The sequence below is a fragment of the Lontra canadensis genome, unplaced genomic scaffold (genome assembly GCF_010015895.1).
Source record: "Lontra canadensis isolate GAN:19392208 unplaced genomic scaffold, GSC_riverotter_1.0 scaffold75, whole genome shotgun sequence".
Lineage (NCBI taxonomy): Eukaryota > Metazoa > Chordata > Mammalia > Carnivora > Mustelidae > Lontra > Lontra canadensis.
In genome coordinates, this window is record NW_022631069.1 from 5,488,111 (window position 1) to 5,504,612 (window position 16,502).

Below are 16,502 nucleotides of genomic sequence, written 5' to 3' on the forward strand. Positions count from 1 at the left end.
CTAAGTCCATTCTGGCTGCTGTCCTTAGAAGAGAGGAAGACACACACACACACACACACACACGGAAGGCCTTGGGAAGACACACCAAGGGATCATCACGGAAAGACAGAGATTGCAGTGATAAGTCTACAGGCCGAGGAATGCCAAGGATTGCTGGCAACACCAGAAGCTGGGAGGGAGGGATGGAATGCATTCTTAATAGAGCCTTCTGAAAGAGCATGGCCATGCTGACACTGTGACTTCAGACGTATAGGCTCCAGAACTGTGAGACAGCGGTAAATGTCTTGTTTTAAGCCTGCAAGTGTGTGGTATGTTACTAAGGCAACCCTAAGAAATTAAAACAGATACACTGTGACAAAGTTGAGGGCCACAGTTGTGTTGAAAACAAGGACTCTATGAATGATATTCTGGAGGACTGAGGCTGTTCTCCATCCCTCCATCCCCTGCTCTCTGCCCTCTCTCAATAGCAAATTGGAAAGTCTTTGGAGCCCAAGAGAAAAAATTCTAAAGTTTGTTGAAATTGACAGTTTTTCAACAAATGACTCAGCCAAGTCACTTAGCAGTGAGGCTCAACAACCCCTTCCACTCTAACACCCAGAGCTGCTAATCTGTGTTTTACTTCCCCACCCTTTTTTTTCCCCCGGAAATAAATTTTATTATGTTAGAATATTCCTTAATTAGCGAGCAATTATTTATGTGAAGGGGAGTTCAAAAAACAGATTTATGACTCTTATTAGCCTTGTCCTTGATTAGAGATTTATGAATTATACACAAAATATTATTGCCTAGAATAGGTCACTCTAGAAGCGGTAGTAGAGAAGGTCCAAGAGACTATGAACTTGGAAGAGCTTCTCTCTGCTTGTCCGGCTGTGCCAGTTGGACCACAGGACTTGGGTACAAGGATGGAGATGTTTTCTCTGCTGAATTTAAAGCTTTCCCACAGTTCAAATGCTCTCCTGCATGCATCAGTTCAAAGGCTTCATTCATTTGGTCAGAAGGCAGATTTTGAGTCATAAATTCATCAACTTTAATCTTTTGGGGCATTTATTCGGACACCAACTTTGGGACACTTTGCATACTCTTCCCTTCTCCAAAGGCAGTGCCTTTCCACATGCGGCCTGTGACCAGCTAAAACGGGCGAGTGGCGATTTCTTCCCCTGAAGCGGCTACTCCTACTCCCATGATGACTCCCCAGCCTTGGTGGTGGGCCTGGAACATGGCTCTCATGACTTTCACGTAACCAACACACTTGAAGGAATGGGCCACTCCCCCGTCAGTCATTTCAACGAGCACTTCCTAGATGGGTGTCCAGAAGTCCTGGGGTTAATAGAGGCTCCAAACTCCTTGGCCCTTGTGAATTCATCTTTATCAATGTCACACCAATGATCCAGAATGCACAGCCCATGAGAGCTGCCAGTCCAACTCCTCCTAGGCCAAAGATGGCACCAATGGAGCCAGACTGCCCTTTGTCAGTGTTCACAGCAGCATCATGACCAGCTGAAATGCCAAAACCCAGAAGGCAGACTTTATCCAGAGGTGCTAATGGATCAATTTTAGCAACTGTAGATGACTTTAGCAACTGTAGAGATGTCAGCCACAACTGTATATTCAGGAAATGTGCTGGTTCCCTTGGAATGTAGAATTGTCTTTCCTTTGCAAGTAAATCTGCTAGTCCTTGTCCCTTGAGTAACTCTTACTTTCTGCAAAGGTTTGTTTTAGGGTTTAGACAAAAGTTACATTCTCCACACTGGGATATGAAGTGGGATGACAATATCATCTGCCTTCAGCTTAGTAAATACTTCGACAACACTTTCCTTGATTCTAGCACCTTCAGGGCCCAAGATCATTGGAAAACTCCCTTCGGGATCAGCTCCACTAAGGTTATAGGCATCGGTGTGGCAAACTGCAGTGGTGATCATCTTAATTCGAACTTCATGAGCCTTTGAGGTACCACCTCTACCTCCCCTACAGAGAGAGGCTTTCCTGCCTCCCAGGCAGGTGCAGCCTTGCACTTGATAACGTGGTTTGCTGTGTCCTTGGACTCAGGTCAGTGAGGGGCAGACATGGTGGGCCTCATGGGGACATCCCATTCTTAACTACGAATGGACAGTTGAGGATTACCAGACATAGCCAACGAGCATCTTTATCGTGAAAGACTAGGAACAAAAACAGAGGAAACCCCATGAGGAAAACAGATGGTGCAAGGAGGAAACTTTTGTTAAGAAATATATCCTCAGACGGGGTGCCTGACTGGCTCAGTTGGTAGAGCATGTGACTGTTGATCTCGGGGTTGTGAGTTTGAGCCTCACATTGGGGGTAGAGTTTACTTAAAAAAGAAAGATGTAGGGGCGCCTGGGTGGCTTAGTGGGTTAAAGCCTCTGCCTTCAGCTCGGGTCATGTTCCCAGGGTCCTGGGATCGAGCCCCGCATCAGGCTCTCTGCTTAGCGGGGATCCTGCTTCCTCCTCTCTCTCTGCCTGCCTCTCTGTCTGCTTGTGATCTCTGTCAAATAAATAAATAAAATCTTAAAAAAAAGAAAAGAAAGAAAGATATATCCTCTGAGAAGAAGATAAAAAAACAAGATGCTGTTTTATTAAGGAACACCCAGAAAACAAAATAGCTCTTAGGAATGTTGATGGTAGCAGAAGTTAAAATTCGATATAATCTAGGAATTAAAAATTTGGGGATGCCAGGGTGGCTCAGTGTTTGATTGTCTGCCTTTGGCTCAGGTCATGATCTCAGGATCCTGGGATGGAGTCCCTCGTTGCTCAGTGGGGAGTCTGCTTCTCCCTCTGCCTCTGCCTGCTGCTCCCCCTGCTTGCTCCTCTCTCTCTGACAAATAAATGAAATCTTTTTAAAAAATTGCCAAACTGTCCCAGAAAGTGGGGCCAAAAAGGCAAAAATAGAAAATAGAGAAAAGAAAAAGGATTAGTTCAGAAGATCAATATCCAAATATTTTGAGATTAGAAAAGAGAGGAAAGAGAGAGGGAAAAACTAAAACAAAAACAAAAACAAAAACAGAAGGAAAGAGGAAATCATCAACACAATAATCCAGAATTTTCTAAAACTGAAGGATATGAGTTTCTAGATTCCAATGTCCCAGCACAACAGATGAAAATAAACTTCAGAGCATATTGTGAAATGTCAGAATACCAAGGACAAAAAGAAGATTATGAAAGATCTAGGGGAGGTATCAATAATCAAGAATCAGTAATGCTCACTAGGAAAATGTTTGTGGTATCCTGGTGATAGGGAGGGTGGTGTATTTTTTCTTGAACTCCTTGTCATGAACCCAGAAGGGCCCAGGCAGGCACCTGGGGGTGATGTCAGGTATCCTCAAGATGATACCAGTAGTCCATTCTCAATACTGTTTATATAAACAAAGAATGTGAAGACATTTCCTAATAAGAGAATACAGCAACAACTTTGAAAAAAAAAATCTAGAATCTCCGTATCTTCACGCTTCTCAAAATTAGCTCTGGAAGCTAGAAAGACCAAGGAGTACTGCCTTTGGAATTCTAACGAAAATTTTCCAACCTGTGACTACACATAGTCAAATTATTAGGTTGAGGATAGAATAATGGCATTTTTCAGTTAAGTGAGATCTCAAAAACACTACCTGAGTATCTTTTCTTAAGGCGCTTCTTAAGGGTGTGGTCTTCTGATCCAACAAAGGGAGACGGTAGGGTGCCTGGGTAGCTCAGTTGGTTGGGCGACTGCCTTCGGCTGAGATCATGATCCCGGAGTCCCAGGATCGAGTCCCGCATCGGGCTCCCAGCTCCATGGGCTGGGGGGTCTACTCCCTCTGACCTTCTCCCCTCTCATGCTCTCACTCTCAAATAAATAAATAAAATCTTTTTAAAAAATTAAGAGAAAAAAAAAAAGGAAAACAGTAATGGGAAATTTCCACAGAGATGGGTGAAAGGGAGTCCCAGATTATAAATCTTTAAAAAAAAAAAAGTTAAGGTTCATGAGATGGGGAAATAATTCTGGATTAATCTGGGTGGCCCTCAAATGGTTAAGTAAAATCTTAAAAAAAAAAAAAGAAGTTGGGGACACCTGGGTGGCTCAGTTGTTAAGCATCTGCCTTCCACTCAGATGATGATCCCAGGGTCCTTGGATCAAGCCCTGCATTGGGCTCCCCGCTCAGCAGAGAGTTTCCTTCTCCCTCTCCCAATCTTCCTGCTTGTGTTCCCTCTCTCACTGTCTCTCTCTCTCTGTCAAATAAATACATAAAATCTTTAAAAGAAAGTTAAGGTTCATGAGATGGGGAAATTATTAATCTGGGTGGCCTGATGTAATCACAAGGGTCCATAAAGGAGGGAAGTTGGAGGTCAGAGAGGGTAGAAGATGCTGAATGGCTGGCTCTGAAGATGAAGGAAGGAGACCATGAGCCAAGGAATGTTCGAGTTTCATGACACTGGAAAGGTAAGGAAACAAACTAGCCCAGAATGTTCTTCTCCTGAAGAAATTCAGCCTTATAGATCCCAATTTAGACTTCTGACCTCCAAAACTATAAAATATATATTTGTTTTTTTTAAGCCACTAAGTTTGTGGCAACTTGCTTTAGCATCAACAGAAAACTAATATAATAATAAAAATGAATTAAATAACTGATTAAAATGGTTAAAAATGTGTTTATTATAGGCATTTTGGAAAAAGCTGTAAGAAAGAAGAAAATGAAAATTATTCAGAAGCCACCACTCAAGGATAGTCACTCTATATCATAGGGTACTGTTTTTTGTTTGTTTGTTTGCTTAAATATTTTATTTATTTGACAGAGAGTACAAGCAGGGGGATCGGAGGAGGGAGAGGGGGAAGCAGGCTCTCCGCAGAGCAGGGAGCCTGAAGCAGGGCTCCATCCCAGGACCCCAGGATCATGACCTGAGCCTAAGGCAGATGCTTAATGACTGAGCCACTCAGGTATGCAGAGGGTGCTGTTTTTAATATCAGTAGGGCACACAGTCACAGAAAGAAACTCCACATTTCATTCAAGTTCAATACAAATTTGTTGTATACCCAAGGGGATTGAAAATAAGTAAGAAAAAAATAAGATTACTGGGACACTTTTTAACTTATTTGTGAGTGGATGTTTATATTTTTATTTTACCCTGCTTTTTACCCTGAGGACTAACGTTTACTTCATTAGATCCTCTTTACTTCCTCTATCTTTAGAATGTATTGCTGCATATTGGAACTCTATTTGCAAGTGACAGAAAGCTAACTAAAAATATCTTCAACAATAAAAGGGCATTTACTGGTTCATTTACCTGCTAAGGACAGAGCTGGGTCCTGGGTCAATTAAATCCAGGGGTTCTTTGTCATTCTAATTGTTTTCATCCCTTTTTTTCCTTTTCTGGCCTTATTCTCTCCTCCTACACAGAGGCTTCCTCTGTATAACGGGAGCCAAAGCCAAGGCAGCTCCAGACTTACATCCTCCCACTTTAGTAATCTCAGAAGAAACAAGTCTATCAGCATGTATAAATTCCAGACAAGAGTTCCAGTTGATCTGGTCTGGATTTCATGCTTGGTCCTGGGACTAAGGTATGACCAGGTGAGTGGGGTCATGTGATTAGCCAGGCCTGGGTCATGTACCTATGGTTTTGGTGGTAGAATACTACAGTAGGAAGTTGACTAGATTGGAGTGATAATTTCCCAAAGTAAGATGGGGCTGGTGCTTCCTCCAGCAGAAGGAGGGAAAGAAGTTAGATAAAAATAATGTATCAAGTATACTTTAAATCTCCCCTAGGGTAAAAGATAACCCTTTTGATTTAGCAGGCCCACTATGATGAGCAACTCACCCATCTACTACCCATAATGTTTTTCTTTACAGAGAAGAATGTAATAGATATGTAATGGCTATTATGGTATAATTTTAGCAGTGGAGAATAGGGATGTTTTTAGAGGTCTATTATATAGTTGGGGCTGGAAAATAGCCATAAAAGTTGAGAGATGAGGGATAAGTAATTTGTTATTAACAGTAGGTTTCTAATACCTGTCTTTTAAAATATAAAGATTCAAGGTTATCCCTCCACAGGTGCCTACTACTTGTCCCCTGAACATATGCTCTCACCTTCTATAATAATGGAAGTCTTCGCTGGGCACGTGGCTGCTTAGCCAAACACTCATTCCCCAGTTTCCCATCCAATCATGTGCATACCCCATGTGACTGGGTTGTGTTCTGTGAGATAGGGACTGAAGCGATGTATGCAACTTTCAAGTCATGCCCTTAATTTCCACATTCACCAACCAGGAATCTTACACCTGGATAGTGATGACTTATCTAACATCATACCATCAATTACTGTCGAACTAACATTAGAAGAAAGGATGGCAGATAGACGAGAAAAAAGGAGGATACCGGGCTGATAATGATGTGAACAATGTGCTTTGTATTTATTTTATGTAAATGATTAAATAGTCTGTCTGTGTTCAGTAGCAGTAAATTTCCATTTTAATGAGATTTGGATACAACACAGTAATTCATATACATTAAAATGAGACTTTCCTTATATTAAAAATTATTAATATCGACTGCAACATTTTGACTTACCTTCAGTTAAACTTTAGTTTCCTGGGCCCCTGGGTGGCTCAGTGGGTTAAGCCTCTGCCTTTGGCTCAGGTCCTGATCTCAGGGTCCTGGAATCGAGTCCTGCATCGCGCTCTCTGCTCGGCAGGGAGCCTGCTTCCTCCTCTCTCTCTCTGCCTGCCTTTCTGCCTACTTTTGATCTCTCTCTGTCAAATAAATAAATAAAAATCTTAAAAAAAATAAAAAAAAAACAACTTTAGTTTCCCAAAGCTGATTTTGCGCCATCATAAAAATATTAATTATAGGGGCGCCTGGGTGGCTCAGTGGGTTAAGTCTCTGCCTTTGGCTCAGGTCATGATCTCAGGGTCCTGGGATCAAGCCCCTCATTGGGCTTTCTGCTCAGCAGGGAGCCTGCTTCCCCCACCCTCGCTCTGTCTGCCTCTCTGCCTACTTGTGATCTCTCTTTCTCTGTCAAATAAATTAAATAAATAAACAAACAAACAAACAAACATCTGCCTTCAGCTCAGGTCATGATCCCAGGATCCTGGGATTGAGCCCTGCATTGGGCTCCCTGCTCAGCAGGAAACCTGCTTCTCCCTCTCCCACTCCCCTGCTTATGTTCCTTCTCTTGCTGTCTCTCTGCTGAATAAATAAATAAAATCTTAGAAAAAATATTAATTATAAGAGAATGTCAAATCAACTGAAGAAAAGTACACTAGTAATATTAGTTTATATACAATTTGCTACAGGTAGAAATGCCTTTTTTTTTTTTTTTTTTTTTAGATTTTATTTATTTATTTGACAGAGAGACAGCATACATACACAGAATGGCAGGCACAGGGAGAGGGAGAAGGAGGCTCTCCGCTGAGCAGGGAGCCCGACGTGGGCCTCAATCCCAGGACCCTAGGACCATAATCTGAGCTGAAGGCAGCTGCTTAACAACTGAGCCACCCAGGTGCACCTAGAAATGCCTTAAAAATGTATATTAACAGGGGCACCTGGGTGGCTCAATTGGTTAAGCATCCAAGTCTTGATCTAAGGTCTTGATCTCGGGGTCATGAGTTCAAGCCCCACATTGGGCTTGGAGGCTACTTAAAAAAAAAAAAAAAAAAAAAGCAAAATGGACATTAACATCTTGTAATAATGAAATTTTGTTCACATGAAAACATAATCTCATTATGCAGAACTTAGAAATGAAATGGAAGTTACCCCAAATGTCCCATTATATTTCAGTAAGTGAAGAGAAATGCTTTAAATACAGTAGGAGAAGGAGAGGTGTTAATACCCTTCTATAATTTTCTTTCTCCAGGTCTTGAAAATTGTTGGTCAAGTAAATTACTTGAGTATGGAGTTTAAGATTACATAATTAGGACAGTTAAAAGCTCAGCTTCACCTTACCTCTCTGTTTCTTTCTTCTACTATACAATCAAACTCTTATAAAAAGGAAAGATGTGTGTACAGCTTAGAAAGTAGCTTTCTTAAACTGAATTCTGTTAGTGACTATACGTTAGGCTTTTGCTGATAATTGTAATTAAATTTTAACCACTCACTAAAAATGGCCCAAAGAGCATCTACTTCACCACACTTAAATGTCCTTTGCCTTATTTTATGTCTTGTGCTTTTTACTAAGTTTGAAGGTCTTCCCTTCAATCCACATTCAATTATTCTCTTCTACTTTTTAAAAAAGATTATTTATTTATTTATTTATTTGAGAGCATGCAGGAGCTTGGTGGGGAGGGGACAGAGGGAGAAGCAGACTCCCTGCCAAGTAGGGAGCCCAATGAGGGGCTCCCTCCCAGGCCCTGGGATCATAACCTGAGCTGAAGGCAGACGCTTAAACAACTGAGCCACACAGGCACCCCTATCTCCTACTTTTGAAAAGAAACTGCCTATTTTTTATAATGTTCTTGTTTGACCATAGAGGGCACAAGGTCATCAAAAAGTTAAATAAATCGGGATGCCTGAGTGGCTCAGTTGGTTAAGTGGCTACCTTCGGCTCAGGTCATCATCCCAGCAACCTGGGATCAAGTCCCACATTGGGCTCCTCGCTCGGCGGAGAGCCTGCTTCTCCCTCTGCCTCTGCCTACCACTCTGTCTGCCTGTGCTCTCTCTCTCTCTCTCTCTAACAAAAAACAAAACAAAAGAAAAAAGTTAAATAAATTGTTCAGGCAACAATGCATAATACTTGCTCTCTACTCCATGACTTGAGAAAATGGAGATAATTTATGCTGATGTTTTACGTACTAAAGAATTCTTCTGTTTTTTTTCCAAAGATTAAATTTAATTTCACAAAGACTTTGCTTTCTTTGTTTGAAATATAAAGGGTGCCCAACTCACTGGAAAAATAAAAGATGATCAATTTGTCTTCCTAGACTGTCAGATTCACACTGAAGATCTGCAAGGAAACAGAGTTCTACTATATCTAAAATAGCAATTAGTTTGCCACCATTAATCTCAATTTCTTAACAAAAAATAAACAATAGCATATCTTGATATACTCCATTTATTACAGCGCTTTTGCATTATTTTGTTCTGTAGATAGATGCAAAAAATGCAGTGAATGTATTACAATAGCATACAAAAAAACAGATTAGAAAATTAGAAACCAGAGAAGCATAAAACAATGAAAATTGTAGCGTAACTAAAAGAAATTTTCATCAAGGGCAACAATACAAATTCCAGGTACTCTTCTAAATTTGCTGAATTTAATATTTATAAAAAGGAATTTTAGGGGTGCCTGGCTGGCTCAGTCTGTGGAGCACGTGACTCTTGATCTCAGAGCTGTAAGTTTGAGCCCCCTGTTGGCTATAGGCAGGTCCATCCTCCTCAGGCCGTGATTCACACTGAAACCTGGAATCAGGTATAACCGCTTTCTTCCACACCCTGCTGGCTGTGAAAGATTGGGTATACAGATTACTTAAAATCTTTAAAAAAATAAAATAAAATAAAGGAATTTGAAAGAGTGACCAGATACCTTTTTTTTTTTTTTTTAAGATTTATTTATTTGAGAGAGAGCACAGGTACACCCACGGTGGATGGGGGCGGGGTGTAGAGGAAGAAGGAGAGAGAGAAACTCAAGCAAACTTGTGCTGGTTGTGAAGCCCAGCACGGGGCTTGATCTCACAACCCTGAAATCACAACTGGAGCCAAAGTCAAGAGTCAGACACCAAACTGACTGAGCCACCCAGGCACCCCTGGAACCATATATTTTAATGCATCAATTCCTTCTTGTGGCATAAGAGAGAATAATAAAATGAGTGTGTCTTTTTATGTTAATATCAACTAATCAATTGTAATTGGTATAATTACTACTTTGCTACTTTCTCCTAGTATTCATTATTCCTGAAAACACAATGATAGCACAGGATATAATTTATTCTTTAGCAATATATAAATTGCAGACCCTACATTTTCAATACATTTCGCTTTACAGAATTTGTATTTGTTAATAAAGAGTACAATGTAAGTCCATTTATTTCAAGGCTAAAACCTTTTAGTGGGCACTGAATGTTACTTGTTTCTAAGCTCCATCTGTTAATCTTGTGAAGGAAAGGACATTTGAAAGACAAGGCTTTAGGGGCACCTGGGTGGCTCAGTCAGTTGGGCGTCTGCCTTCCACTCAGGCCATGATCCCAGGGTCCTGGGATCATATCCTGCATGGGGCTCCTTGCTCAGCAGAGAGCCTGTTTCTCCCTCTGCCTGCTGCTCCCCTGACTTGTGCTCACTCTCTCTCTCACACACATAAATAAATAAAATCTTAAAAAAAAAAAAAAAGACAAGGCATCATAAGAACAAAAAAGTGACATAGGTCATCAGCAGTACCTTCCCTCAAAAGCTGCCAGACCAGTCACTGCCTTAGCAAGATATTTTGCACAGGTACTTTACGCTTTGGACACTTTGAGGCAGCCCTTCTAACGATGCTAACCACTTTACCACCAATTTAATTAAATTTTATTTTATTTTATTTTAGATTTTATTTATTTATTGGACAGAGAGACTGAGATATTGAGAGAGGGAACATAAGCAGGGAGAGTAGGAGAAGGAGAAGCAGGCTTTCCACTGAGCAAGGAGCCCGATGTGGGGCTCGATCCCAGGACCCTGAGATCATGACCTGAGCCAAAGGCAGACACTTAACCGACTGAGCCGCCCAGGTGCCCTTTACCACCAATTTTAGAATGACAATGTTTTGTTGCCCATTTTTATTCCAACTTTTGGGAATTTCTAAACTTTGTTCATGGTGCTTATAAACTGAGGGAGAGTCATGTGCTTAACTGAGAGACGTCTGGTAGTATAATGGTCGGTGACGTTTTTTTAAAAAGTGGGGCTAAGTACAAGATATTTTGGACTACAACAACTTAAAAAAATCAGACGGTGTCACGGTTTCTTTGTGATCTGAAACAGGACTTTGTAAAATTTCCAGCTGTGGACTGACCACTTCTGCACAATACCTGTGACCTCCGGGTGTATTACTCTACAAAGCACCCAGCAATGTGTTCCACTAGGCAAGAGTATATCCTGCCAACTGTCCCCTAACTCATTTCATTTTGATCAGTATTCATTATTTACGCTTAGCTGTTTGTGGCTGTACTTTTCTCAAAAACTGCACTGATGTATATTTTGCCAAAGGGATATGTGATCTTAGATATCACAGGTTTTATAAGAGGAAAACCTTGGTATTCTAAACTAAAGTGTCAAAGTTGTCAAGGAAAACTGCTCAAACCAAAATCTGGGTTTACAAAAATTTTTTTGCACTTAAATCGTACAGCAGCCTAGATGACAAGTTGTGTGAAAGTATAATTAATTATCCCATGTGTTGCAGTTCAGTTCCCGGGAGAAAAATCTGAGATGGAAATTTGCATGCAGGAAGTTTATCAGGAAGTGTCCTTGGCATCGGCACCTATGGGAGATTGAAGGAAGAAGGTTTAGGCAAGAGTTGAACTGTGATGTTGCCACCAAAGCCTCAGTTAATCCCTACTGGGAGCTCTAGAGCACAGATGACACTTTTGAGTCTTTCTGCACTTGGGGGAGTTAGATGGGCCTTGGTAAACCCCGTCAACCAGTTACTGTATATGGGCTGCTCCTGGTAAGGTGGCCTGCCATCAGACAGGTGGCTCTCTTTAGCCAAGGGCAAGTTCCAGAGAGGAGCCTTGGCTGAGAGTTGCCAGCTGTCCACTGTCCCAGAAGCTGAGTGCTTCAGACCTATGGGGGCTGACCTGGGCCTCACATACCAGCATCCACTACAGTGCAAGATGGGCCATGGTAAGAAGTGTAATAATGGGGGGTGCCTGGGTGGCTCAGTGGGTTAAGCCTCTGCCTTCGGCTCAGGTCATGATCTCAGGATCCTGGGATTGAGCCCCACATCAGGCTCTCTGCTCAGCGGGGAACCTGCTCCCCCCACCCCCCCGCCTGCCTCTCTGCCTACTTGCGATCTCTGTCTGTCAAATAAATAAATAAAATCTTAAAAAAAAAAAAAGAAGTGTAATAATGGTAGACATTTCCTGCAGTGAAAACAGCTGAGATCAAATTAGCTACATCCTGTGCCTTAAGTATGTTACAGCCCTGCCCAAGAAACTACAGTAGCTCGCTACTGCATCCATTCAATTATAATCCCCATTCTCTGGTTTAGAAGAACCACCACAATCTGCCTTACCCTAGCCATCGAAAGTTCTACTTCCCACGTGTTCCCAGTAGCGATCTTCAAGTTCAGTGAAGTCAGTGGACTCACTTCCTTATTCCTGCCCATGCTCTTCCCTTCTCTACCTAAATCTAGTAAGCTACCATACACAGGTCATGGTATTCTCTTCCTTCTCCAGATTTGCAGCCCACAGGGTATGCCACAAATCCCCCCGCCCTTATTTATAAATGATCTCTTTCTCCAGTGGTTTTTGGTATGTTGGGGGAGTAGGATCCCCAACAAAGTGAAAGCTCCTCCGCAGCAAGGATTATGCCTTGTATCTTCCCATAGCATCTACCACATTAATGGGCATATGATTAGACATTGAATAGATTCAGAGGTTTAGAGACAAAAGAGACTTAGGGACCACTTAGTCCAACCTAATTTTACAGGTGATTTAACAGAGACTCAGAAAGATAAAGTCATAATCCTCCTCTCAACTCCCACATTACTTTGTTTGTATTTTTTAATGGTATTTATTACTTTGTATTTTTTACGTTAATTACCTACCTACCTGTTTTACCAGCCTTTATCTATATTTTTATGAGCTACTTCTCTCCTGCTGATTACTTACATGCTGGTGTTCTCTAAGGCTCTGTTGGGTTGTTTTACCCGAGCCATCCATTCCCATAGGCTTCAATTACGACTAATAAACTGAATGACTCACTAATCCGTATTTTAGCTGTGTGACTCTGCCTGAATAGTCCTTAGAAAACTCCATGGGATGTTCTGCCAGATTCTCATGCTCAACTTATCCTCGACGCCTCCCTGATCCTTGTATCCGACTAACCACCAAATTCTATTCATCTGCTTTGGAAATGTCACACGATTCCTGACCTCCCTGCAGTCCCCCGGCATTCACTGCCACACATCACTAATACTAGGAACAGCCTCTTCCCTTTTCTCCTGGGAACCATTCTTTTGCTACTACTTCATCCTCAGATCTGCTACCAAAGTAATTCTCCCTCTCAAATTGACCTAATACGTCACTCCTTTCTAAATCTTCTTTAAATTTTTCTTTAAAAAGTCTTCATTGGCGGTATACCTGGGTGGCTTGGTCACTTAAGTGTCTCTCTCTTGATTTTGGCTCAGGTCATGATCTCAGGGTGGTGAGATCAAGCCCCACATTGGGCTCTGTGCTGGGTGTGGAGCCTGCTTAGGATTCTCTCTCTCCCTCTCCATCTGCCCCTCCCCTACTAAAAAAATCTCCATTGGCTCTTTGTTACCTGTAATAAAAGCTAAACTTCTTACCATAACATACAAAGCTAGCTACAGAGAGAGACAGATAGTGAGCCTTATGGTTAAGACAAAGTTCCAGGAGTAAATTCTGATCGTAACTTACAGCTATGGGACCTCAAGCAAGCTTATTTATTCTTTCCGTCTTTCTTCCATGTGAAAAATAAGTACAGTAATTGTACTATTTGATAAGATTTTTGTAAGGAATACATAAATTGATAACACAGTAAGTGCATAGAACAGTGATGGTGCATATTAAATTCTGCTATTATTTCTAAATCTAAGACAAGTGGGGTTTGGGGTGGGGGTGGGTGGTGGACATTGGGGATGGTATGTGTTGGGGTGAGTGCTGTGTATTGGGTAAGACTGATGAATCATAGACCTGTACCCCTGAAACAAAAAACATGCTATTTGTTAATAATAATAATTTTTTAAAAATCCCAAGACAGGTTATCTTTTCAGTCTCATCGGCCAGTTCATTATCTGAGCCTAATTCTCAACCCATAGTAAATTTTCATAATTCTCCAAACCCACCATGACATACCCTTTCATTATTTTGTCCCTTTCCATATACCTCTTCCTCAGAATACTTTCCCAACTTTGCTGCTGATGAATTTAATGCTCATCCTTCAAGGAGCTGGTAAAGGTCATACCTCCTTGCAGCCTTCCATGAGGCACTTACAGTCTTCATTATCACTGTTCTCTAAGTGGTAAACATACTTTTATATTTACTTATCACACATTATATTAGTGCTCCTTGTTTACTTGTCAGTCCTCCCAGCCAGGATAGGAGTTCCTAGAAGCCACGCCTTAATTTTTGTGTCTCTGATGCCTACCTAGTACAGCTCCTAATACCTATTGGGTATTCAAGAACTGCTTATTAAAGTGAACTTTTTTTTTTTTTTTAAAGAATTGGGGGCACCTGGCTGGATCAGTTTGTGAAGCACACAACTCTTGATCTCGGGGTTGTGAGTTTGAGCCCCATATGAGGTGTAGACATTACTTAAAAAAAAAGAAAGAAAGAAAAAAGAATTGAGTGAAATTTTAAGACATTTTTGGCTAGGAAGACTAAAATAGATTTTAAATATAGGTATTTTCCCAAAAATTAATCTGTAATTTCAATTTAGCTTGTGTTTGTTTGCATATTTGGTTGGATTTTCATGAAATGATTTTTTTTAAAGATTTTATTTATTTTATTTGACAGGCAGAGATTACAAGTAGGCAGAGAGGCAGGCAGAGAGAGAGAGGAGGAAGCAGGCTCCTTGCTGAGCGGAGAGCCCGATGCGGGGCTTGATCCCAGGACCCTGGGATCATGACCTGAGCCGAAGGCAGAGGCTTTAACCCACTGAGCCACCCAGACACCCCATCATAAAATGATCTTATAGTTTATCTAGAAGAGTAAATATTTGAGAAGAGCCAAGTAACATCTGACAAAGATGAGTAATAGGTGGTTTGAATTCCAAATAACCATATAATAAATCTGTTATAAAGCTATAGTAATTCACACATACTATCACCAGAGCAGAAATGGACCTAAATTAGACCAAAGGAAAAAACTGAAAGTAGAAAAACAGACCTAAATGTACATAATATTTAATATGTATTTAAAAATCTTTTTCAGGGCGCCTACATGGCTCAGCTGATTAAGTGTCTGCCTTTAGCTCAGGTCATAATCCTGGAGTCCTGTGGTCCATCCCCATACCGCGCTCCCTGCTCAGTGGGGAGACTGCTTCTCCTTCTGAACCTCCTCCCTCTTGTGTTCTCTCACTTTCTCCCTCTCTCAAATAAATAAATAAGTAATCTTGGGGGGAAAAAAATCTCTTTCATATCAGTGAGGAAAGATAGAATACTCAAACCAATGGTGTTGGTGGGGCACCTGGCCGGCTCAAGCCCCACATTGGGTGTTGAGCCTACTTAAAAAAAAAAAAAAAAAAAAAAAAAGAACAAAAGGATGTTGGGAAAACTATAAAGCCATTTTGCAAAAATATATACACCTCAATCTTTTCTTTATTCCTTGTATAAGCATACATTTTCTTTATTTTTCTTTTACATAATCTCTATACCCACTATGGGGCTTAAGCTCATAACCCCGAGATCAAGAGTTGCACACTCTACTGACTAGGCCCCCCATCTGTTAGCATTCTTGTAGAGGATCCCTTGTATGTGAAAAGTCAGTTCTCTCTTGTTGCTTTCAAAATTCTTTCTTTGTGTTTTGTCTTTTGACAGTTTGATTAAAATGTCTTGGCATGGGTCTCTTTGGGTTTTTTTGTTTGTTTTTAAAGATATATTTATTTGAGAGAAAGAGAGAGCATGTACATGCGTGCACAAGCAGGAGGAAAGGGAAGGGGGAGAAGGAGAAGCAGATTCCCGGTTGAGCAGGGAGCACGAGGCAGGACTCCTTCCTAGGACCCCAAGATCATGACCTGAGCTGAAGGCAGACACTTAACCGACTAAGCCATCCAGGTGCCCCAGTATGGGTCTCTGAATTAAATTTCCTTGGAGTTCATTGAGCTTCTTGGATGTTTATATTTCTCTCTTCCAAATTTGGGACAATTATTAGATTTGGGACCATTATTTCTTCAAATAATATATCTGCCCCCTTTTCTCTTTATTCATATTCTGGGATTCCCACAAAGTTTATATTGGTCCATTTGATGGTTTCGCACAGGTCTTTTAGATTCTGTTTGTTTTCTTCTTTTCCATTTTTTTTTTCCTGCTCCTCAGAAGTGATCATTTCCATTGTCCTATCTTCAGGTTCACTGATTCTTTTCTCTGCCTGGTCAAATCTGCTATTGAATTTTTCTTGTGAATTTTTCATTTCATTTGTTGTAATTTTCACCTTTAGAATTTCTTTTTCATTTTGTTTTAAGTTTTCTGTATCTTTACTGATATTTTTCATTTTGTTTATACATTATTTTCTTGCCTGTATTCATGTCTTCCTTTACTTCTTTGAGCATTTTTAAGACAGTTATTTTAAAGTCTTCGAAAAAAAATTTAAAAAAATAAAGTCTTTGGTAGGTCCTCCATCTGGTCTTTTGCAGGGATATAGTTCTGTTGATTTATCA

General features: G+C 40.8%; 1 pseudogene; it reads right to left on the bottom strand.

Annotated features, from left to right (window-relative positions):
- Positions 1-831: 831 nt before the first annotated feature.
- Positions 832-12,270, bottom strand: LOC116881497 (annotated as a pseudogene).
- Between the last annotated feature and the right edge of the window lie 4,232 nt (positions 12,271-16,502).